The sequence below is a fragment of the Dermochelys coriacea genome, chromosome 11 (genome assembly GCF_009764565.3).
Source record: "Dermochelys coriacea isolate rDerCor1 chromosome 11, rDerCor1.pri.v4, whole genome shotgun sequence".
In the NCBI taxonomy this organism is placed as follows: domain Eukaryota; kingdom Metazoa; phylum Chordata; order Testudines; family Dermochelyidae; genus Dermochelys; species Dermochelys coriacea.
In genome coordinates this window covers 7,955,187-7,980,543 of record NC_050078.2, presented here as the reverse complement: position 1 = coordinate 7,980,543, position 25,357 = coordinate 7,955,187, and the positions used below count along the sequence as shown (strand labels likewise).

Below are 25,357 nucleotides of genomic sequence, written 5' to 3'. Positions count from 1 at the left end.
TCTGTCATACATAAGCTGAAAGAAGAAAAAAAAACAAACAAAAGGAGAGAGACGATTAAATCGACATGCTCCGACAGCTTGTCACCAAACCCTCAAGGGACAGTGCTACAAGTCAGACACATGTACAACTACTGTTATTATTGTGAAACCTGCTGCTCGGCACAAGTGGCTCAGAACCTGAGCTGGTTTAACTCATAGTGCTACAGAGTTCAACAGAGCTACTGCTGTTTACACTAACTGAGAATTTGGCCCAGATACTTGCTGTGTTAACTTCAATAACACTTGTATACCTCAGCTCGGATTCTGGTTTCACAGAGTTGGCATCTAAAGTCAAGATCAAAACCAAGCCCCTTGTCTTGCTGTTAAAGTTACTGCAATTAAAGATCCAGACTTCAACAGAAAAGCTCTGCATGTCAATGAATTTACAGTATCCATGGCAACATGCAATGTCGGAATTGCTTAATCCAGTTATGAAACCTTGAGAAAACTGCAGCTGGTCTCCATGGTGTCCAACCAGCTCACTTCCTTCCTTCAGCTTCTCGCTGAAACGACACCCACGGCAAGGAACTCATTGCTTGAGCAGTGCAGCAGCAGGGTGTTTGAGTTGGGTTTATTTATAGCTGGAAACTATATGTAAATCTCAATGTGTTTTTATAGGAATTGAGATTGAGCTGCCTGTGGCCAAGGAATTTATTTACTATTTACTTACTTTGATTTGTAGAAAGCTGCTGTCACATGCTCTTGGTGCACAATTTCAATAAAGAGACATTCCTCCCCAGCTCCAAATTGGACCAATATCAATAGCAAAGCCCTGCCAACTCCTCCAGACTTCATGACTAATAACTCTTCCCCTGCCCACAGTTCACCCACACCAACTCCTTAACGTAACACTTCACAGAACTCCAATGGGCAAGCTTCACAGCACGTCCCAAAGGCCAGAACTCTGGCTGTATTGGATCAAGGAGAAAGTAAATTCCAAAATTTGGGATGCCTTTGCACCGGCACATCACCTCATGTTGTATGCTGTTAGCTGAAGCACTTGGGATTATTTTCACCAGATGTAGCAGTCACTGCCTGACACACCAGGAGAGGACAACCAGGGACTCAACTATTTGGGTCTTTATAGATCGCAACCAACACTTTGAATCATACCCAAAAAGGAACTGGGAGCTAGTGCAGACTACTGAGCACAGGAGAAGCTACGTTGTGAGAGTTAGGCCAGTCAAGATTAGGCAGACTCCAAGAACTAACTTTTTGTCAGTTTAAATCTTGTGGGTCTGTTTGCCTCTTCAGATACATGTGAAATAACTACCAACAGGTAGTTACAAAACTAGGGCAATTAACAGATGGCTCCGAGAACTGGGTTTCATTTTTACTTTGGGTTTGCTGCTCAACCAGTGCCCCCACAGAGTCAGACACAGATATAGAGGAAAAGGTGAACCCATTCAATGCTAAAAATGTTGAAAGAAGTGTTAGAAGTGATTACTGATGCAGGCAGCTCATATCAAACCTCCTCCAGAAGTAGAGCTGCTGAAGGCCTTCTGCATCAGAGTGAAGATTAAGGCTTGTAGATTTCTTATTGAGAATATCCTGTCAGGTGCTGAATGCTCTTAACTCCCATTGACTTCCATAGGACTTGATGGAGCTCAGTTCCTGACAAGATCAGGCAGGTGAACTGCAGGCATTTCCTTCTGGAGCAGGGACCAAAGCAGAATTTGGATGTGCCTCTCATGGCTTTTATTAATTTAAAGGTCTCCCTCAACAGGAACCAATCAGGCTTTAAAAGTAAAATTATCTCCCATCAATAAAGGTCTTCAGTGGAACAGATTTAAAATCTTGAGCTGAATTCAAACACAATTGTTGGGATGGAACCGTAGCTCCTAGGCCTATCGCTCCCTGAGGAAGTGGCCTGCCCTTTCATGTCCTCATACAGGGCTGAGAGTTTTATGCCCTGGCTCTGGGAGACAGAACCCCACTCACTTTCTGTGCCAGTGAGACCTTTCTACCTTACGTTGAACAAAAGATCAAAACACCTCTCAGATTTACTGTAAGAGAAGACTCACCGGGGGTGTAATGCACTTGAGAGTCACACAAAAGGCAGCTGCTGCCTGATGAGCACTTAGTAGTTATTTCAAGAAACACAAAATTATAGCCTGAATAACCCCCCCCCTCCCCACGTCACTGAAAATTACTCAAGTAGGCGTTTCTCTCTCTGTCTCCCCTCTTTCCACTGCAAATTCTTAAGTGACAACAGGCAGCTGGAGCCCCTCCTGCAGCACTGAGCTGTAACAAATGACTGCATCTCTCTTGGCCAAACTGGATCTGAATGCTCAGAAATATTTACTTAAAAGAGGGTGTCTTCTGGCACATGTCCAATGCAGGGCAGCAAGTATCAGTCACCTTACTGACAAGTGTCAACTGATATTACTCTTCCCTCAAGCACAGTGTCTTTCATCTTTAGCACTTTTCTCTTTAAGCTGTAGTTCTCAAAATGCAAAAGGAAATCTGAGTCTAGGCAGACCTTTCCAGACATTGGGGACAAAACAGGCCCACATTTTTAATACGTGGGTGCCTGCATTTTTAGGCAACTAAGTCACAACTTAGCTCATCTCTATAATTAAAAAAAAAAGCCAGCAACTTTCTAGGAATGTAGCTGGTGGCACTGGAGGGCTAAACCAAAAGCTAAACACGCACTGTCTCGGCATAAACTTGGTCTTTGTTATAACTAAATGATTTCTTATTTGGGATTGTTTCTACTGGAAGTTGTTCTGAACTCTGCATCAGAGATGAAAGGAAAAATTCCTTGCACGTTACAGCAGACAAGGGTTTGAGGAAAATGGATCTCTCTCTCTTACTCTTAATTCCCCTCACTCCTTGTGCATTTAGCTAAAACATGGAAAATCCCTTCCCTCACTAATTTATTTCTGATCAAAAACCCTATTAGAGCTGTAAAGGGATGACAGAAAGCCCTGTTTTGCTCTTAAATTCTTTACCACTGAAGCCAGAGATGCCTGTATTATGTTATCATGGAAATACTGAAGCTGAACTAAACATGCTGTAGAAAGAAATCAGATATCTGAGATGTTCGCTGACCCTGCCCATACAGAGATAATAGAAAGAACAAATCTGCAAAGGCGGAAATGCCTCGGAATTCCAATGACTGCCCTTCCTGTTAAGTACAATCCCTGGAAATGGGCAACTTCCCGCTTACACATCGGAGCTCACTGACACGCCAATAAACCCCCTGAAATCCACCATTGTTGGTTACTTAGTCTAGTCTTCTAAATAAATCCAGGAGTCTCTAAAGCAGGGGTTCCCAAACTGGTTCACGGCTTGTTCAGGATGAACCCCTGGTGAGCTGCAAGATGCTTTGTTTACCTGAGCGTTCGCAGGTACGGCCGCTCACAGTGGCCGCGGTTCGCTGTTCCTGGCCCATGGGAGCTGCGGGAAGCAGTGGCCCGGACCATGCTGGCTCTAGGATAGCGGACCCCTATGCAGACAGATGTGGATCTGAGGCAGACCTCAATAACCTGCACACCTGGAAGATGAGGTGAAAGGGTTTAATAGCTGGGGGGAGAGTGGGTATCTTAGATGGAGAAGAGGGGATGAGAAGGTCTTGCAAGGAATACTATAGGTGCTGGAGTTCTAATTTCCCATGGAAGGGGTGGAGAAGGAAGGAGATGGAGCAGGGAGTGGTGTTTCAGATGGGTCCCAGTGACAGACTGTGCCCATATGCATCCGACAGGTGTTTCTTTGCATAAATATGCTTTTCCTTGCCAGAAGTGCAGGTACCGTATAGTACCCCATATCCCTGGTCTCCACTTCAGCTCCCCCTTCCCCCACCTAAGGTGTACGTGAAGAGACAAGAGTCCATTCACCTCACAAGACAGCAGACCTTGACAAAATGCAGAGGTATTTGCTCCTTTAGGCCCTGATCGAAAACTAAATTTTAAGTCAATGGGAGTCTTTCCAAAATCAGGCCCTCCGGTTGCATGAAGCGATAAGCATCATTAGGGCTAGCAAAACGAGCCCTTTTCTTGTCAGAAATTGAATGACTCAACACAGATCTCAAAAACTGAGCAAAACCCCAAACCAGGATCATTTTAGCCCTTCTGAGGTTTCATTGCGAGCGAAAGGCCAAAAGTGCCAGGTCAGTACTGAAAATGGCACCCATGCCATTCTGAATAACAGTGGCTAGCAACTGTGCATGCCAACTGCCTGCGTTAGAGTCTCCCCCATTTTACATTTATATAATCCCCAAATACCATAGAGACTTTGTTATACGTAAGTGTATCCTAAAGGCTGTGGATTAAATCCTAGCCCAGTCACATCAACGGCAATTTTGCCATTAACATCAATGGAGCCAGGATTTAACCCTCAGTCTTTTGCAGTGCCATGCAGAACATCAAAGCTTTTGCCTCCATTGGCCTTTCCTCTGCAGCTGTCCCGCGACCAAGGTGTGAATCTGGGGGAGACTGGTCGAATTATAGCCACGGAGGGTGTAAATCCAAACCAGCTTTTTGCAGTCAACAGGGTGCAACCAGCAGCGACAGAAGCAAGCCAGTGACTGACTCGTAAGAGGGCAACAGCCAAGGTTGCCTTCTCATGGCAAAGGATGTGTGTGGAAGAACCTAACTGGTGTTAGTCAGCTCTGCAGGGAGTGGAAGAGCGGAGACTGAGGTGACTGAGCTGTTGGGGGTGCAGAATTCACAGATGCCAGTGAGGAGTGGGTAAACGCACCTTGTTTTACAAAAAATTTTAAATTGCATGTTTATTATCCAGAACAATAGATACCTTCCCAGGATGGGCTGTCAACACCCCCCAACCCGGCCTTCCTTTTCCCCTGGCTACATACTACATACCAGCTGGAGAGGTGTTCCTAGTACAGTGACCTGTGGCAGGACCTGCTGGATTTGACTTGGACTGCACTGTTTACCTACCATCGTTCAGCTCCTCAGTGGCCCTCTGTTGTGTGGTGTCACAGATATTGTGCAGTCCTCAGGAGGGATTTGACTGGGACCTGTGTCCACTTTGGGCAGGTTTCACACCACAGGATAAACAGTCACAGTAAGGACACAAGCCTGTTTTACCCCGAATGCCCTCCCCTTGCATCTTAATGGTGGATTTGACTTTGCACCCTGCTCTACATGCTCAAAGTATCTAACTGAACTGAACTGCCTTTTACACCTCTGCAGAATCACTGCTCTACAGCTTAGGGAGTGACATGAGCCATTTTCACACCGATTTTGCACTCTCTTTCACAGGCGCAAAGAGTTAACGGCAGTTGCACAGCACAGTGCTCACTTCCCCCTTGGATGAGGGATTCATATTAGAGATGGTTGAACAATGTGGAGTCTAAGCTTTTGTAAGGCAGTTGGATTTTTTGAGTGGTGGGGGAGGGGGACTGTGAAATTAGTTCCAAAACCTTCAACCTGTTGGTACACCTCTTCTCTAAGGCTGATTCAACACCACACACTTTCTAGCCACAGTGAATGCTGCTGTCTATATTAAAGGGAGATTGTGGGTATAAGCACTTATACACACACACAAAGAATTTTTCACCCTATCCCTTTTTGTACAATCCCACTGACTTGTTCTGCATTCTCCTCACTCTCTACTTTGTTTAAACTTCCCAGGGATGCCTACCGGCTACAGAGCTGCCTAGACTTCCTGTAGCACTATGTGCAATGCTGCTCTCTTCCCTCCCCCTACACCAGGGGCTACAAGGAAGGGCTGCATAAGGCCGCTTATGTCAACCATACAAAGCTCCTGAACCAAGGTGATCATCGCATCATAGAATATTAGGGTTGGAAGAGACCTCAGGAGGACATCTAGTCCAATCCCCTGCTCAAAGCAGGACCACACCCACTAAAACATCCCAACCAGGGCTTTGTCAAGCCGGGCCTTAAAACCATTAAGGATGGAGATTCCACCACCTCCTTAGGTAACCCATTCCAGTGCTTAACCATCCTCCTAGTGAAATACTGTTTCCTAATATCCAACCTAGACCTCCCCCACTGCAACTTGAGACCATTGCTCCTTGTTCTGTCATCTGCCACCACTGAGAACAGCCGAGCTCCATCCTCTTTGGAACCTCCCTTCATGTAGTTGAAGGCTGCTATCAAATCCCCCCTCACTCTTCCCTGAAGGGGGTTGGGGAAGGAGGGTTGGAATGGGGGAGGGACATGAATTGAATGGCTTAACTCTTCAAAATAATCTCCAGGATCCATCTGTCAGAGGTGATATTCTAACTTTTATGAAAGAAGGCCAGTTGACTGCTGAAGGGGCATGACAGGTGTGTAGATGGCAGCTGATGTTGCAAGGTGTAATTGTTCAGGCCCTCGATCAACCCGTCAAGAGTGCTTAGAAGAGGCGGTCTGATAGGTTGCGGATTCAGGTGTGGACTGCTTCCGCTTTTGAGCCCTGCTGCTGCTCGTAAGAGCACTGAGATGGTATTGAGGAGGTTGTGACCTGTGGTGTGGCTGAGAGGTATATCTTCTCTTCTGTCCCACAGTGTAGATTCCTAGGCTGTGATCCTCTCAGTTCTTTTAAAGCCCTCCTCCCCCATACCTTGGACTGCTGGGCAGTGGGAGAGTTTGAACAGGGGACAGAATTGTCCCTAAATTTTGTAAAGCACACAACTGGTGAATGGCTTTGAAGTTAGGAAGAATCCATCTATCTATCTATAATTCAAATATTGACTTTAAGACATGGTGGTTTCCCCATATTCTGGGATTAGGGTTATCATATTTGAACTTTCAGAAAAACAGGACACTCCACAGGGGGGTAGGGAGGGAGAGGTAGCCCCACCCCCTAGCCACTCCCTCCCACTTCCTGCCCCCGACTGCTCCACACAGAATCCCCAACCCTTCCAACCCCCCCTGCACCTTGTCCCCTGATCACCCCCTCCCAGGACCCCTGCCCCTAACTGCCCCCTGGAACCCCACCCCTTATCTAAGCCTCCCTTCTTCTTGTCCCTGACTGCCCCCTCCTAAGAATCCCCCACCCTAACTCTCCCCCTAGGACCCTACCCCCTACCTGTCCCCTGACCCCTATTCACACCCCGCTACCTGACAGTCCCTGGGACTCCCATGCCTATCCAACTGCTCCCTGTCCCCTGGCTGCCCCCCCAGAACCCCTGACCCATCTAATCCCCCTGCTCCTTGACTGCCCTGACCCCTCTCCACACCCCCACCACCTGAGAGCCCCCCCAACCCCTGACCCATCCAACCCCCCTGTTCTCTGTCCCCTGACTGCTCCCCGGGATCCCATGCCCCTTCTCCAGCTCCCCGGCCCCCTCACCGTGCCGCTTAGAGCAACGTGTCTGGCTCCACGCGGAGCCGCTGCCAGACATGCTGCTGCGCCCCCCCAGAGCGCTGAGGCTGCAGGGGAGGGGGGAGCAGGGGAGGGGCTCTGGCTGCTGGAGGCCCCGATGCGAGTGGCTCAATCTGGCCCGGCTGCCCTGTCAGCCACGTCACGCTCTGCATTGGGAGGGAAATCTTAGACTTTTACAAATTCCTCCTGGACGGCTATTTAAAGACCAAAAAGCTGGACATGTCCGGGAAAATCCGGATGTATGGTAACCCTATTCTGGGTCTACACATGGCTGTTTTCATGGCATTTGTCTGCTGTGGTCTTCCGTACAGTTCCAAGTTCTATTTTCTAGGCATTTGCTCAACTCCTGTACCATACGTCATGTCAGTGTAGATGTTCCCCTATAGAATCCCTGCATGTAATCCTGGTAGATATCTGGGACCTCTGCAGTCACTCTTTCCTGACTCCGGATAAGTCCTGCAAACAGCAGGTGGCCTCTGCTATGTGCATTATAGCTACCATCCAGCTTCCATCCTTGTGCTCCGTTCCAGACTAAGCAGGACCTCCTGATGGGGTAGCCATGCCTTGATGCTCAACCATTTAAGAGGTGCTATTGCAACTGCAGGTTAACTGCCAAAATCACTTTAAGTAGCAGTTTAAAATACATGGCTCAGGTCTTCCCTCTTGCCTTATGCACTAACCTCACTGGCACCTGCAAGAAGAGACCTATAAATGCAGGAGTCAGTGTAGCAGAGTGGACAGTTTTTCTTTAGTTTGTTAAGAACAGTCATTCAAACAAGGTCAATAATTGGGAATTGCAATATGTTTGTAATTATTTTATTATTTCTCACTGTCTATGCTTTGCTAATGCATATTCTGACTTTTCTATTTAAATGACTTATAGAACTGGGGAGACAAGGTGGGTGACCCAATATCTTTTATTGGACTAACTTCTATTGGCCAAAGAGACAACCTTTTTTGCTCCACAGAGTTTGAAAGCTTGTCTTTTTCACAAACAGAAATTGATCCAATAAAAGATAATGCCTCATCTAAGTTGTCTCTCTAATATCCTGGGACAAACATGCCTACAAACAACAACAGTGAAAAGAATTATGAAACTGGGGTGTCATGGCAAGAGACGACAGAAGTCCAAGATTAATACACTTTAGAAATATGTATGATAGGTCTGATTTGTAGGGGCTACAGTTTTAGTAAAGAGATACACTATGAAAAAAAAAGAAAAGAAAAAACTAAGAGTAGAAACCCTAAGTCACCTCCGCTCCTCTTAAATCCATGCTGTGTGCTTCAAGCAGGGTTGCTCAAATAATTTGCCACATCTCACCGATTTTGATATGTATCTGTCAACACTTTCATTATAATCTGTGGTTTGGCAGATATTATGGTTTTGACAGTCAGCGAGTGAGTTTAGACCATTCCACTCCATGAATTACTTTGTGCATAAATTATTCCTAATGCAATAAAGTCTCTTGTGCTCACCTAAAGCACTTGACACTCCAGATTCAACCCAGAACATGTGGGAGTCTAGAAAACAGCAGCACAGCTCCAAACAGCATCACTGACATCATCATTTCACAGGGATTGTTTTACAGCTGTAAGCAAAAAATAAATCAATCTCATCTGAAGAACCCCTCTGTTCTCACAGCCATGAAGCATCTTTCACACTGAATAATCCAATTCTTCTGCTTTTGCCCCATGAATCCAAGTTGTGGTTGTCCAATTAGCTTACTGCACTTCAAAAATAACTTCTCCAGCATCAGATGCTTGTCTCAGAGGTGCTCAGCCCACCCCAGATGCTGCACATCAGAGAGGAAGCCTCATGTTTAATCGTCTGATAAGGTTCAACAAGGACAAGTGCAGAATCCTGCACTTAGGAAGGAAGAATCCCATGCACTGCTACAGACAAGGGACCGAATGGCTAAGCCGCAGTTCTGCAGAAAAGGACCTAGGGGTTACAGTGGACGAGAAGCTAGATATGAGTCAACAATGTGCCCTTGTTGCCAAGAAGGCCAATGGCATATTGGGCTGTATTAGTAGGAACATTGCCAGCAGATTGAGGGAAGCGATTATTCCCCTCTATTCGGCACTGGTGAGGCCACACCTGGAGTATTGGGTCCAGTTTTGGTCCCCCCACTACAGAAGGGATGTGGACAAATTGGACCACAGTCCAGCAGAGGGCAGCGAAAACGATTAGGGGGCTGAGGCACGTGACTTATGAGGAGAGGCTGAGGGAACTGGGGTTATTTAGTCTGCAGAAGAGAAGAGCGAGGGGGGATTTGATAGAAGCCTTCAACTATCTGATGGGGGGTTCCAAAGACGATGGAGCTAGGCTGTTCTCAGTGGTGGCAGATGACAGGACAAGGAGCAATGGTCTCAAGTTGCAGTGGGGGAGGTCTAGGTTGGATATTAGGAAACACTAATTCCACTAGGAGGGTGGTGAAGCACTGGAATGGGTTACCTTGGGAGGTGGTGGAATCTCCTTCCTTAGAGGTTTTTAAGGCCCCGCTTGACAAAACCTTGGCTGGGATGATTCAGTGGGTGTTGGTCCTGCTTTGAGCAGGGGGTTGGACTAGATGACCTCCTGAGGTGTCTTCCAACCCTGATATTCTATGATCAGGTTGGCATAAGTAGATTTCACAAACACACAAGTTCAGTTTCCAGAAGGCTGACCCCATTTTTCCTTCCTTCTAGCCTTGCAACATAGCTAACTGCATGTAACCATGGAAGCAGCTCTCTCATGCAAGATCTGAAAAACCCAAAGTCCTGACTATTTTGCATGGACAGTAAAGATGCCGTTTGACACAGGAAAAAAATGGGACTTCATTAGCTGAGACAGAGACCTTTCTAGAAAGGTCAGAAGATTAGTAGTTACAGCACCAATATAAGCACTGTTTAAAAGGACACAGTCATCCTGATTTGGCCCTCACCATTTACTTGCCTTAGAAGGCAGTGGCATCATTGGAGGATTCTATACATAGTTTATTATCCATATATACAACTAACAGACATACTGCATGGGATTCACCTTCATTTAATCAAAAGGTATGAGACACTTCCTAAGTAACTGGCAGCATCACTTCGATCAATGTATCAATTGAAAAGTAGAACTGGACACAACAAAAATAGGAATTCTGCATTAAAAAATAAATCCCATTGGCTTCCTCCTGACATTCACAAAACTTACAGGAGGACTTCTGGCACCTTAGAGATGAACAAATTTATTGGAGCATAAGCTTTTGTGAGCTACAGCTCACTTCATCGGATGACATTCAGTGGCCTTATCCAAGGAGTTAAAGGTGGATGGGTATCCCAGAATACTAAAGTCTTTCAAATGCACCCAGATCCTTGCCTTCTGCCAAGGCATCATTCTTAAGAACATAAGAACGGCCACACTGGGTCAGACCAAAAGCCCATATAGCTCAGTATCCTGTCTTCCGGCAGTGGCCAATGCCAGGTGCCCCAGAGGGAATGAACAGAACAGGTAATCATCAAATGATCCATCCCCTGTGTCCAATTCCCAGCTTCTGGCAAACAGAGGCTAGGGACACCATCACTGCCCATCCTGGCTAATAAGTTCATGGAGGATAGCCATCGATGGACCTATCTAGTTCTTTTTATAGTCTTGGCCTTCTCAACATCCTCTGGCAAGGAGTTCCAGAGACTGACTGCATTGTGTAAAAAAATACTTCCTTTTGTTTGTTTTAAACTTGCTTCCTATCAGTTTCATCTGGTGACCCCTGGTTTTTGTGTTATGAATACTTGCTGAACAAGCTGGTATTCCTCTTCTGAATAAGCTTCATTGCTTTGCGTCTCATGAGTTTTAAGTAATTGTGGTGAACTCAGTGGACTATTTTACTGAACCATATTTAGACTTTGTCTTCACACACTTTTATTTTTTATGTAGTTTTTTCACAGGATAACGAACACATTAGCTATCCCACTGTAAAATCCTAGTGGAGAAAAAGCATCTGCAGTTTTGTTATGAGGTAGATTAGGCAAGGACAACCATGTGCCAGTGTTTAATGTGTCCTAGCTATCCCCTGCCCAAAAAGTAAAAGTCCCTTGTCTCCACTAGGATTTTACTGTGGGATAGCTAGTATGGTAATATCTCACTGGGAAAGAAAAATCAAACACTTTTTTGCAGTGAAGTGTCTTGGTTTCCATCATTTGGCCTGAGGTGTCTCTCCAGGTAAGGATCTTACTTGTGCTTTGTATTCTTTCTGAGCTAAATCCCGAAGTCATCAAGAGTTTTGACATTGAATTCAATGAAACGCCGAATTTTCTCTCACAGAAGGACTCCCACTGCACCCACAGACTTTGTGTGCGTGTGCGCGTGTGCGTGCACACGCTTTGACAAGGTCTCAAGGACACAGCCAAGTCTGCCTCAGTCTAGATCTTATCAGTCGAAAGAACTATAAACAGTGCTATATTTTACCTTGACCATGTGAGCTGTAATACAACGTAAGCTGGTTGACAACGTCTTGACAAGTTTCTGGATATACAATTCTCTCTATGAAAAAGCACAGAAGCATAATAGAGATGGTACAGATTCCAGCTGCCTTTTTTTTTGGTTTATAAAATCAGGGCTGCTAAGGGACAGGATTATTTCCTGCCACAGCACGTTTCAGTTTAACCACTGCAACCCTCAACATTTTTGGGTCCATGTCCTTTTTCCACATGTAAGCAATGCCTGAATTCCCCCAGTCTTAAGGAAGGGGGAAATGACAGTTCAGTCAGTTCCGCCCACTGTGCCAATTTCATCATATTTTAAATTAAAAATAAAAACAAATTTTTTTTGGTGTATTGGCTTCTAAACAGTGTTTAGTGCACAGTAACCCTGGGATAATTTGCTGTAGTTCATAATCATCTCATTAACCAGCTTCCTGTAGTCTCAGTCACAGCTATCAGAAAGTCTTTTTTTAATTGTATCAAAAGGTGACTTTCACATCAGATGTGTTATAAACGTATATGTGCTCTGGTCATAGATTGAGGCTCAAGTCAGCCTCTCTGTGCCTCAGTTTCCCCATTTGTAAACTGAGGATAATGATCCTGACCTCCTTCGTAAAATGCTTTGAGACCTACTAGTGAGAAGCATTATATAATATTATAGTCACATTTCATAGCCCCAACCCTCAAACAACTCCAGTGGCTCCCCATTAATTTCAAGATCCTGGTCAACATTAGCAATTATTTTTTGGAAATTTGATTGTTTCATATTAAGTGCATATGTACAACCCCCTCCCTCCAAACCTTGGTTTTAAAAGCCCTTTCCAAGATTGCTTACTGTGACTACCTCATCTTTTCTCCACTCCCCACTATTCACCTGGGCTCTTCATCTGTCTTTGTAAGTCTCCCCAAGCTCATGTCATCTGGCACAGTCATGCTTCATCTCTCTGCCTCATAGATTTTAAAGGCCAGAAGGGATATGGTCATCTTGTCTGACCTCCTGCCTGACACATGCCAGAGAATTCCACCCAGTGACTTCTGCAGTGGGAGGAATTATTCTTCCCAAATTGTAAGGGAACAGACCCTTCATCCAGTCTAAATCCAAAACATTTTCTCCTTTGCTTTTACATCCTAATGTTTCTCTCCCTTTGTTATTTGTCTCCAAGTCTGCAGAGCATATTGGGATACAGACACCCTATAAAATAGGGTGTCTATATTGCTTTTCTGATCCAGGGTATGTCTACACAGCAGCTGGGAGGTGGAATTCCCAGCTCAGACACACACGCACATATGCGTGCTAGCTTTGTTCATGCTAGTGCACTAAAAATAGCAATGTAGCAGCAGTGGCTCCAGCTAGCTGCCCGAGTGTGTATTTAGGATGGGGTGGCCAACCTACGGCTCCGGAGCCACATGCAGCTCTTCAGAAGTTAATATGCGGCTCCTTGGATAGGCACCAACTCCGGGGCTGGAGCTACAGGCGCCAACTTTCCAGTGTGCTGGGGGGTGCTCACTGTTCAACCCCTGGCTCTGCCACAGGCCCTGCCCCCACTCCACCCCTTCCCGCCCCCTTCCCTGAGCCTGCCGTGCCCTCACTCCTCCCCCTCCCTCCCAGAGCCTCCTGCATGCCACGAAACAGCTGATCGGGAGGTGCGGGGGGGGCGGGGGGAGTGGAGGGAGGCACTGATCGGTGGGGCTGCCAGTGGGTGGGAGGAGCTGGGAATGGCGGGTGGGGGGAGAGCTGATGGGGGTCTGCTGACCTATTACTGTGGCTCTTTGGAAATGTCCATTGGTAAATTCTGGCTCCTTCTCAGGCTCAGGTTAGCCACCCCTGATCTAGGACTTTCGATGAGGTTATACTGGGGCAGCTAGCCTGAGATACCTTGTCTGCCACTGTGGCCATGCTGCTATTTTTAGTGTGCTTGCTTGGTGGTACATCTACCTGAGCTGGCAATTATCCCCTTCCCCTCACAATCTGCTACAAAGCCATAACCTCAAGAGTTTCGTCTTGTGGGTCTAAATTATCTTAAGGTCGAAATCACGTCATGTTATTTTACTTCCACCATTTTAAAATATAGGGAAAATGGGCTGGCAGGTACATTAATGAATGAGAGACTAGGCAGAAAGTGCTCTGCTATTTAATCATTCAAATCCCCAACACTTAAACAGTTTTGCAAGACTGCAAAAAGAATAAGCAGCTACACAGTCTCATAGACTTAAGGCCAGAAGGGATCATTGTGATCATCTAGTCCGACCTCCCACACGTTGCAGGCCACAGAACCTCCCCTGTCCTGGGGTCTCAGAGACTGGGCTCCAGCCAGAGCCTGAACGTCGACATTGCTAATTTATAGCCCTGCAGTCCAAGCCAGCTGACCTAGCCTTGGAGACTTCGTGCCACAGGTTTTTTTAATCGTAGTGTCTCTGTCTCAGTTCCCTAGCTATAAAAATTCGGATAGTAGCACTTTCCTATTTCACAGGGGTGTCGTGGGTATAAATCCATTAAAGATTGTGAAGTGCTCAGCAGTTATGGCAATGGACGCCAAGTAAGTATGAATCTAGGTCAAGTACCTGAGATCAGTATTAAAGAAATAAAACATTGTAAGAAAATTGAAGTCTTACCTATGCAAACGTGATTACTGAACCATTTGGGACTGTTGCAAGTATATTGATTTCCACTGATAACTGCATTTGGACTGATGATTTGAGAATTAAATACTACTAAAACATAGATCTATTTTCAAACTATGGGAAGCCACAACACTGGTTTTCTTTGGAGAAACGCTTGATTTAGCTCTGTCTGCAATGCTGGCCGAGATATCAATCATCATGATAATTGTCTTTTCTAAGTAGCTTAAGAATGTTTCCATACATCTTCCAGTCGGGGTTATGGACAATTAACAATGAACCAGTTCCACTGCAGCTGTTTCAGCAAGTTAAAGAATGGGCATTGCCTGCTTCTCAGACCTGTCTAGCAAGATTATCTATGGTAGTCGTGTTTTTAAAAAGTCTGCTATTTTCAACCCTTTCAGCCAGTATCTGGAAAGAGAGGCACCCAGGTTTATCTTGGAATAGAGAATTTAAAGAAACTAAGTGATAATAACCTTCTGGTAAATGTTTTCAGAAGTACATAAAGCCCAGCTCCTCAAAAGGACTTAAGTCAATGGGAAACTGAAATCAGTGCATCACTGACCACCAACAGGAGTTAGGCACCTAAATACCTTTGAGGATCTGCGTCCAAGTAACTTTGAAGCCTGATTTCCCATTGCAAAATGGACTTAGGGTTTTAGGGCTCAAATCCCAAAGAAACATAGGCATATGTTTTTGAACATGTTATCTTTTACAATAATTAAGCAATCAAGGTTTTTTTTTTTTTTTTTTTAAAAAAAACTAAGAGATAGTTGTGATAATACAAATAATAAACGACAACAAGCAGCTGATAAATGAGTTTTTAACTGAGGAACCTATTCTCTTCTTACTTACATTGGAGTAAATCAGAAGTTATACTACTGAAGTTTGTTACACCAAGGTAACTCTGAGATTGGAACTGGACCCTAGAAATATAAAAAGTCATTGGACCCATACAACAGGTCAGATCCTCAGTGTAGCTGAATTTGATTTCCCCCTCATTCAGTGTAAATTAGTACAACTCCTTTTACTTCAATGGAATTACACCAGTTTACACCAGCTGAGGATCTGGTCCATCATGCTTTATCAGAGAGATTCCAATTGCCAGTTAATCTGATAAAGAGACAAAGGATCCATAAACACCCCAGCCGTGCTCTTGTCTAGTCTCAGAAACTAAGCAGAGTCTAGTCTGTATTTGGCAAGGAGAACCTCAGTTTACATTTGGCTGCTGCAGTAAGAGCTATCAGTGATCCAGCAGGAGACATTTTTCTATGGTTGTGAAAATCCTGGGCCCCCTCCATCCCAGGGATAAAATCCCCCAACCAGTGAGCTTTTCAGGTTCCCACCTCCTTGTTAACCTGAAGTACCAACATGAACATATTTGGAAGTGAGCAGCTGCATTACAGACTCTTCGTGTGCAGAGTCTGTAGCAATAAAAAGGCTTCTGTGATGAAAAATCATATTCATTGTATTAAGTTACACCTCAACTATTTGGAAAGAATTTAAAACAGACCTTTCAGGGTTTCGATGGTCACCAGCATTCTTATTTACAGAGCAAAAGCTGAACTTGCAGGCCAGTTAAAGTCAGACCATTAGTATCCCCAAAACCAGAGCTGTGGCTTGGAGCTGGAGTGAGCAGGCTACGCAGGGCATTGCATTACCTGGGAAGCCAGCACAGTGCAGAGCTACATCACAGGGAGCTACTTAGAAAACTTCCATTCGAAGTCAACGAGCTAAGCTCCGTGGTTTGTAATCAAGCAGTGGAGACAACGGCAAATGAAAATTAAGGATGGCAGATTTTGGCCACAAGTTACCAAGGGACTAGTTTTCAGAAGTGTGGAGCAGCCACATTACAAGGGGAATTCTCTCCTGGCCATTTCTGTCTGGTGCAAAGTGTACACAGACTAGAGAAACCAGCCCCAAGAGTTTTGCAGCGGCAGCTGCAGAGCGTGGAGGCTGAACACCATCTTGAAGGAAATGATATAGTAAAAAGCTATCCCATGATTGATCTACCTTGGGTACGTATATGGCCCCATTTACTGTAGTATCCAAGCACCTCACAATCTAATGTATTTATCTTCACAACACCCCTGTGAGGTAGGAAGTGCTGTTAGTCCCATTATACAGATGGAGCAATGAGGCATAGTGAAGCTAAAGCCCAGATTTTTAAAAGGTATTTAGGTGTTGCTCCACTCAGAGTTGCAATGCCTAACTGATTTATGAGCCTACGTTTCCTGTTCAAGAAGGATTTCGATTGCCAGGTGTCTAAACCTCTTTTGAAAATGAGAGTTGGGTGTTGCCATACTGAGGGCGGCAATGCTTAAGTACCTTTAAAAATCTGGGCCTAAGTAAGTTGTCCCAGGTCACCCAGGAAGTCTGTGATGGAGTTGGGATTTGAGCACACGTCTCTCACCTAGTAGGCTAGTCCTTAACCCTGGACTATCTTTCCTCAAATGAAACTGCTGCCAGCTCAATACAGGTGAATGGCTCGCCATCACGTACTGAAAAAATAAATTACACACACACACAGCCAATGTGAAACCGGATTACCCAAAAAAAGACAAAAAGAAAAGGAGTACTTGTGGCACCTTAGAGACTAACAAATTTATTAGAGCATAAGCTTTCGTGAGCTACAGCTCACTTCATCGGATGCATTTGGTGGAAAATTTTTCTAAATGCATCCGATGAAGTGAGCTGTAGCTCACTAAAGCTTATGCTCTAATAAATTTGTTCGTTTCTAAGGTGCCACAAGTACTCCTTTTCTTTTTGCGAATACAGACTAACACGGCTGCTACTCTGAAACCTGTCATCAAAAAAAGACAGTAAACTATTTAAAAAAAATAATAATCAAGCTTTCCCCCAGCTGTCTCAATAGTTATCTCACTGGATCTCCTCATTCTATCATAGTTATTTCATCACCACCTGGCAGCGGACATCTAGTCAGTCGTATCCCCATGCAGATTTTCCCTCCGCATCACTCCCTCACCAATATTTGCCCATATGTAGTGACCACTTCATTTGATTCTAAAACAGCTAATCAGAGAGCCATAAATCTTAAAACCAAACAGGAATTATTTGGGGGCAGTTCTCTGGCCTGTGTTATGCAGGAGTCAAACTAGATGATCACAACGGTCCTTTCTGGCCTTGATATCTATCAGTCTATTGCTCCCTTCTGTTTGGAAAGATCTGTACAGCCAAGCTTGTTGTAAAAGCTGCGGAAGCCAATGTAGTTACTCTGGATTTACATTGACGTACCCAAGCAGAATCGACCCACTGAGATGTTGGCTGCTTCTTTCTCAATCTTGGATTTTCCCCTTAGCTGTGTTTTTCCTTTAGCTAGTCTTTAGGGCTGATATTCGAGGATGGCAGCACGGTTGTGTTGTCTCCTCCCAAGGATCTTCTCTGTTCTCAACTGCAGTAGCAGCAAGACGTGCCATCGCCCCTAAGCTGAGTAGCGTACGTTCCTCCCATCTGCCGATTTCATGCCAGTTCTGTTTTCAGTTAGTCTGAATTCTCCAGATCCCCCGTGCTCTATATTTCATTAACTTGTCAGTGCCTTAGACAATGAGAACAACAACTTGGATTTCTAAAAGGCCACTTTCAAGGTTTGTTTCCATAACTTTTAAGATCATTTCTCTTTCTCGGCCCTGTTTATAATACCCTTCTGGAGATCTGAATTCCTTATCAGAGTCTTTTTCCCACTGCTCCCTATATACTTTGTCATTACAGAGTGGCTTCTGAAGACACTCGTCTCATGTCATGGTTATTGTGGCCTCATTAATATTATTTGTATTACAGTTGCGTCAAGAGGCCCCACTGTATTAGGGGCTGCATGTATACATAGGAAAAGATAATCCCTTCCTCCCTGCAATCAAAATAGACAAGACAGAGAAAAATGTACCATGCAAGCGGAAGCTGGGGAAATAAGGCACAGAGAAATCAAATGAGTTAGCTAAGGTCACACTGAAAGTCTGTGGCAGAGGAAGGAAGTGGACCCACGTCTCCTGAGCCATAATTCAGTGCACAGCCTTCCTCCCAAGACCCACCCTTCTTTCCTCAGGATGCCAGAGTTCTTGGGTGCAAGAAAGCAGGCTAGATTGGAGAGAAGGTCCAACTGTTGGAGAGTTTCTCCTTGTGTCCCAATGGCAGGAACCAGTTAGATAAAATCCACGGAACATCACATCCTGAGGAAAGATGAGCAGTTTTAGGAGGACGGCTGGGCCTGTGGTTAAAGCACTGAATTATGATTCAGGAGACTTGGTTTCACTTCTTGCCTTATTTAGCAAGAAATTCATCCCTATGCACTGAGCCACTGCAAAGGCACTATTTTGAGAGTTTAGGTGATGCCTTGGACTTTGTGTTGACCCTCATCACAGGGATGCAGGAAAAAAGAAAAGAAAAGGACAGACACAGCAAACACCACAAGTTCCCTCACCACCCTCACAATGACCTCCAAATGGACCGAGCAAACAGAATTATCAGCAGAGCAGAGCGTAAGCCCTGCTAGGCATGACAAGGACTCCTCAGATCACCCCAGAGTACTCTGTGGTTTGAAATAGATGTGAAAGCTATTCCTGGTGTATAAAATCATCTCTGTATTTTATGCCAGAAAGTGCAAGGGAATCTAGGGCAAGATGCCAGTTATGATGATTCATTACACTCATTTGCACTACATTCATTTGGACTTACATCAATTGCTTCAGCGCCAGTTAAACACCAGTGCAGGTATGGGGCAGCAGTCCTGCCAGTTTGGAAGAATAAAACATCTTCTTCAGGTTTTATTTTAAAAACCTTTCATCTCTCTCTCTCCCCCAGCTCTCTCCATCCCCAAAATGTCAACGCATCTTTTTCAGTACCAAGAGGAAAAAATATCTTTTGGTTGCACTGCCAGATGATCCATCTTTTCTCCCCACTTTTGCTAGGTTCAGTCCCTGTTTGAAAAACCTGTGAAAAAGGAAAGCTTTGGGTTTTTTCAACTACTTCTGTCAAAATCTTGAGCTTGTAGAAATCCCCACCAAATGCTCCAATAAATACAAACTGCCTGTCACATCATTCCAGAGAAGTGGGCACCGTTGACTTCAGTGCAGTCATGCCCGAGATGAATTTAGCCTACTTTGCATCGTCAGGCTACACATGGTATTTTGTGGGATTCACTGGAGTGAAGGAAGAAGAAATTCAAACAATTAAAGGAAGAGTTATGAATAATAGCTGGTGCTGAACAAGCCTCTGTCTCCCATTTTTGAACCGTTATTTAGATGGACACTGTCAGCATTAGGTTTTGGGAACTGAGTAATGGAGAAAGAAATCCAGCTTTTTGTAGAGACCATTAAACAGCATGGGTTAGATTATATATATATATATATATATATATATTATTTATTTATTTTAATTTGTTAATTTTTTATTTCCTCTGCAAAGGGTCTTTTCATCCAAGGAGTCATTGCATCAAGGGACAAATTGATTGAGGCCTGACTTTGCAATGGTGTCTCCTGTGCAAAATGTGATTCAGGTTCGAGGCAACAGAGGGGGAGAGTGCTTCCAAATGCAGGTAAAAAAAAAATAAATAGAGAAAAAACTGATTATTGCAATCCCAGGCCCCAATCCTGCAATCAGATTGGTGTGGATAGCTCCTTGCTCCTTTGCAGGGTCCCACTGACTTCAGTGGCGCACTCTGCAAATACAAATATTCAGCTGCACAGATCTGACTGCAAGGTTGGTGCTTTAGTTGTCACTTGCAGCTATTGTATCAACAATATTTTCCAGATCAGACAAATATGATTTTCCAGTTGATGGTGCCCCTTAAAAGTTGCCATAAGCTTGGTATTAAAACTGTAACCTTAAATGAGACCCAGTATAGCAAATGGCCAAGATACTTAACGTTAGGTAACCAAAGTTGAAAATTTTGGCCAACTGACTTTACATAGAGCAATGCTCCAGGGTTAATATTATTTATTTGCATTGAATACTTCCTTGAGGCCTCAGCCAGGGTCTCATTGTGCTACAGACTGTATATACAAAAGTGTACAGTCTAAAGTTTCCATCTTTCACCCTGGAAAGGTTAGAAATTGATATGTAACATGATTAGAGTAACACTGTCTGTTAATAAATCAGACTTATTCTGCTGCACCGCATGACCTTTTGTTCAATATCTTCATAAATGATCTGGAGGATGGTGTGGATTGCACTCTCAGCAAATTTGCGGATGATACTAAACTGGGAGGAGTGGTAGATACGCTGGAGGGGAGGGATAGGATACAGAAGGACCTAGACAAATTGGAGGATTGGGCCAAAAGAAATCTAATGAGGTTCAATAAGGATAAGTGCAGGGTCCTGCACTTAGGATGGAAGAATCCAATGCACCGCTACAGACTAGGGACCGAATGGCTCGACAGCAGTTCTGCGGAAAAGGACCTAGGGGTGACAGTGGACGAGAAGCTGGATATGAGTCAGCAGTGTGCCCTTGTTGCCAAGAAGGCCAATGGCATTTTGGGATGTATAAGTAGGGGCATAGCGAGCAGATCGAGGGACGTGATCGTTCCCCTCTATTCGACACTGGTGAGGCCTCATCTGGAGTACTGTGTCCAGTTTTGGGCCCCACACTACAAGAAGGATGTGGATAAATTGGAAAGAGTACAGCGAAGGGCAACAAAAATGATTAGGGGTCTAGAGCACATGACTTATGAGGAGAGGCTGAGGGAGCTGGGATTGTTTAGTCTGCAGAAGAGAAGAATGAGGGGGGATTTGATAGCTGCTTTCAACTACCTGAAAGGGGGTTTCAAAGAGGATGGCTCTAGACTGTTCTCAATGGTAGCAGATGACAGAACGAGGAGTAATGGTCTCAAGTTGCAATGGGGGAGGTTTAGATTGGATATTAGGAAAAACTTTTTCACTAAGAGGGTGGTGAAACACTGGAATGCGTTACCTAGGGAGGTGGTAGAATCTCCTTCCTTAGAGGTTTTTAAGGTCAGGCTTGACAAAGCCCTGGCTAGGATGATTTAACTGGGACTTGGTCCTGCTTTGAGCAGGGGGTTGGACTAGATGACCTTCTGGGGTCCCTTCCAACCCTGATATTCTATGATTCTATGACCTGGTGATTAGAGCACAGGATGGGGAGTCAGCCTGGGTTCTAATTCCAGCACTAACCTTTCCTGCCTCATCTGGAGATGGCCAGTTAACTTCTCTGTGCCTCAGTTTCTCAGTCTGTAAAATGGGGATTTACTACTTTTGCAAAGTAGAGCTCTTGATGGAAAGTAGTACAAAGCATCATTACTAATTCACATCACCAGTGGTCACAGATACAAATTGAAGTAGCTGGGGAGTTTTCAGCTTCATCACAAATTTCTAGTACTTTGTCTCAAGGCAAATAAGAGGTAAAGCTAATTAGTTGTCTTATTAAATATGTTTGGCATTGTCTTTGATAACAAAATGTTTCCATTACCTCTAAGACAGAAGCTTCTGTATCTACAGATCCCATTTAGAAGTCTGGCAAACTACTCTGGGCTCTAGAACCAAAGTACAAAATGAAAGGCCCCACTTCCCAGGCAGTTCTCAAATATATGCAGTAGTCCAAAACCAGCTTATGACAAGACAATGAAGTGGGGAATTTCAGAGATCTAGACGTCTACATCCCATTAAAGTTAGTGATACATAGGCATCCAAATCTTCTAGGCAGCTTTGAAAAATGTAAGCCTGAACTTACTGGTTCACTCTTGTGAGATACAGACACTTAATACAAGAAGGTATTTAATTTACACATTATCACTAAGAATCACCCTCGCCCTGCCCCTCTAACTTTAGATAATCAAACCCACTAGGCACATACCTTCTTAAAAAAAAAAAAAAAAGGTGATCATGTCAATGGAAAAAAGAAAGTAGCACATGTTCTGTGGTGTTGAAACAATTTTTATAGTGGGGGTGTTGAGAGCCATTGAACCAAACTGTAAACCCTGTATCTGATGGAAACCACTGAAAGCCAGAGGGTGCTGCCACACCCCAGCAGCCCTGGTTCCAGCACCCCTGAAATATTTTTCAGAAGGTGACCCTTGAAGCGGTTGCCTCCAAAATCACTATTGCGGATAAGTCATTTCTTTCTGACTCTGACTATAGAAAAAGAGAAAGTGATATGGTCCAGGAATCTCTCTCCATGGAGCAGTCTGTGAAACGTGGCTCAGACCGAATCAAGGGGAAAGTGTCCAGAGTAACCATGTCTTGCTATGAGTAACAGAAAGTAAAGCACAGTGCCACACGCTACAGCAAAGTTTGAGCTGGAAAGTACCGGGTGTTTTAGAAAGAAAAGCATCTTTAAGGGTTTGCAGGATCAGGCTCGGATACTACCCTTAATACTGTAGTATCTTGGGCCACAAATCAGAAAGATACTTAACCATCTTTAGACAGCGAAGAAACATTTCACGTTTTGTCTCCCAACAGAGCTGTAATGCTTCACTGTCCTATGAAACCTCAGCTCACTTCTCTTTTTTCAAAAAGAAAGTGTTTTAACCCCCACCCACAGAACTGGAAGGAGAGCTTCAACTTTCGTTTGGGCTTCTAAACAGCAGATTTGTTCAGGACACGTTTCAAACCCAACCACACGCCGCCCCCGTCCCTTCAGACTCAATACAGGAATGGATCACAAGAAGTCCCACAATCCTACCTGGAGAAGTGTTAAAAGACAGCGACACACGCCAGCCCCCCTGCCTTCCAGCACGAGGTAAAGCAGCAGCTGGCAGCTCAGCCTGCACAAGCCCAGCTGATAACCCAAGCGATCTCTAAGAATGAAAGTGCTCCCAGGACTCAGATACAACCCTCGATGCTCCCAGTTCATTTCACTCACCAGGCAGTGCCAAGTCTTGTCCTGTCCCAGGGAAAGCGCCCTGGCTGGATCCAGCTGCCCCCTTTCTCTCCTACACCATCCCCATGCCTTTGGTAGACCCAGCAGGACCTGAGCAGCGATGATCATTAAACCCCCGCCACCCTGCCCTTAAAGCTGCAGCAACCTCTCTGCAGGCAGATTTACACCCCAACCATTCTTTATATTGCAATATCTGCGGCTAAAAATAGAACGGCTCTCAAGGGGGAGGCTGGGTGGGTTAGCGTCTAATTAGGCGGGCGAAATATCAGCTGTTTGGGGTCTTTTGGAAACAAGCTGGGCGCTTCCGAACCGCCAACCCTTCCCCGCGGGGGCCAGTCCAGTCCCGAGGGGCAAAGCTGCTCTTTAGATCTGGATCAGAAAAAGCAGCGAACCCGCCCTTTGACAAATGGACTAGTCCGCCTAGGGCACTCCAATGAGTTGGCTTTAAGGTGGACTGAGGGGTGGGGAATTTGGCAGTGGGACCTTAAGGCGTTTCTGGAGCCTGAGCCCATTTCATTAGTCTCCCAGAATCCAGACAGAGCTATTTACACACGGGCTTGTTCACTGGTTTTGTCACATAAATGAAGCGAATGGATTTTGTTAGCCCTCAGCATTTTCTACCTCCTCCAGCACAAAAGAAAGGATTATTTATTGAGCACAGTCTGAAACACCACCCTGAATGCACAGCAGGTGCTCTGCAATTCCAGGATGGAACAGTGGCTGGTTCATCAGAGCAAGATCTTGTTGAGTTAATTTTTTTTTAAACTTACCAGGTTGATCACAAACACTGAAGTTTTATTTAATACAGCAGGACCCCTCCTGACAGGAGTGGCAGGGATATTAACCTTTGGTAACCCCGACCCACCTATTTGTCTGGGGCTGAGAAATCAAATCAACCGGTTGGTTGTGTCACATCCTCATTATACCCATAGTGCTGAATCCTTCCAACCTCAGCCAACTACTGCATTCCTGGGAAGTGGAGATCCGGGTCCTGTAAACCCCATCACACCCAAGTAGTCCTTTTCACTTGCCTGGTCCCATTAAAGATGCTGAGATTTTTTGCATCAGAGAAGATGACTTGTGTGAATAAGGGTTTGCAGGATCAGGCTCTGATATTGCCCTTAATACCGTAGTATCTTGGGCCACAAATCAGCAAGATACTTAACCATGCACCTAACTTTAAGCAGCTGATTAGTGTCCTTGACTTGAGGTTAGATATTTCAGTATCTTGCTGAGTCAGGGCCTGTCACTGAGTTACAAGGGTCTGGTCTATGCCCAGCCTTTAACCAGTCTTCTGGGAGTGACACCTTTAATATGACATGCCCCAAGGACCCACAGTTCCACAGGGGCAAGCTCATGGCTTCCAAGACTCTGAGACTGGAGCTTTGGCACCAGCAAACTCTATTTCTCTCCATGTCTCCTTGCAGCAAATCCAGCCAAGTCAGACTCTTGTGGGAGGCTGTTACTGTAGCCTTCGTCTCCCCCATTCTTCCCCATCCTTCTCTCTCCCCGCCCCGACCTCCTTTGTCTCCTGCTCAGTTCCCAAGTTCCACCTGCTGGGGTTTCCTGCCGGTAGATATTGATGTGGATCCTCTGTTGATGAAGGGTTGGTTTCAGTCAGTTCTCTAACGGCCCTATTCCTTCCAAGCAGAGAGCTAGGTGACACACAACCTCATGCCTACTGGGCTGTTTTAGCAGGAGACTTAAAACTTTTTTACAATGAAAGGTGCAGAGGGAAATTGAGGCATGCATAGGATTTAAAAAAATATTTCAGAAAATTCTCACTTTGTCATAGGGCCTACCTGCCATATGTTTTATTAAGCAGATGTGTAATTCTTGGGTTCAGACACAGAGTTACTTAGGAAAATGAATGCTCCCAGCTTGCCCTCCCCACACAGATTACTTGTGTGTATAAACCTAGAGAACCTACCTAGTATGGGGTTTCATTGTGCTATGTCTGCACGTACACATAGCAACAGATAGCCCCTGTCACAAAATGCTTACAATCTCAGCAGATAAAGAGTTGGAGAAATGAAGTATTATTATTCTCATTTTACAGATGGGGAAAGATATAGTGAGATTAATTGACTTATCCAAAGTCACAAAGGA

General features: G+C 44.9%; 1 protein-coding gene across 3 annotated transcripts in view; it reads right to left on the bottom strand.

Moving 5' to 3' along the window:
• MRAS (muscle RAS oncogene homolog) overlaps positions 1-23,413 on the bottom strand; it is a 60,348-nt gene extending 36,935 nt beyond the window's left edge. The window contains exons 1-2 of one of the 3 annotated variants that reach the window (XM_038422716.2): positions 23,231-23,383; positions 11,768-11,842 (exon numbers count right to left, since the gene is read on the bottom strand). The gene's annotated coding sequence lies outside the window, so the exon portion shown is untranslated. Of the gene's footprint in view, positions 1-11,767; positions 11,843-23,230 lie in introns of all 3 variants that reach the window. The other 2 variants (XM_038422715.2, XM_043504904.1) reach the window with 2 other exon arrangements.
• Between the last annotated feature and the right edge of the window lie 1,944 nt (positions 23,414-25,357).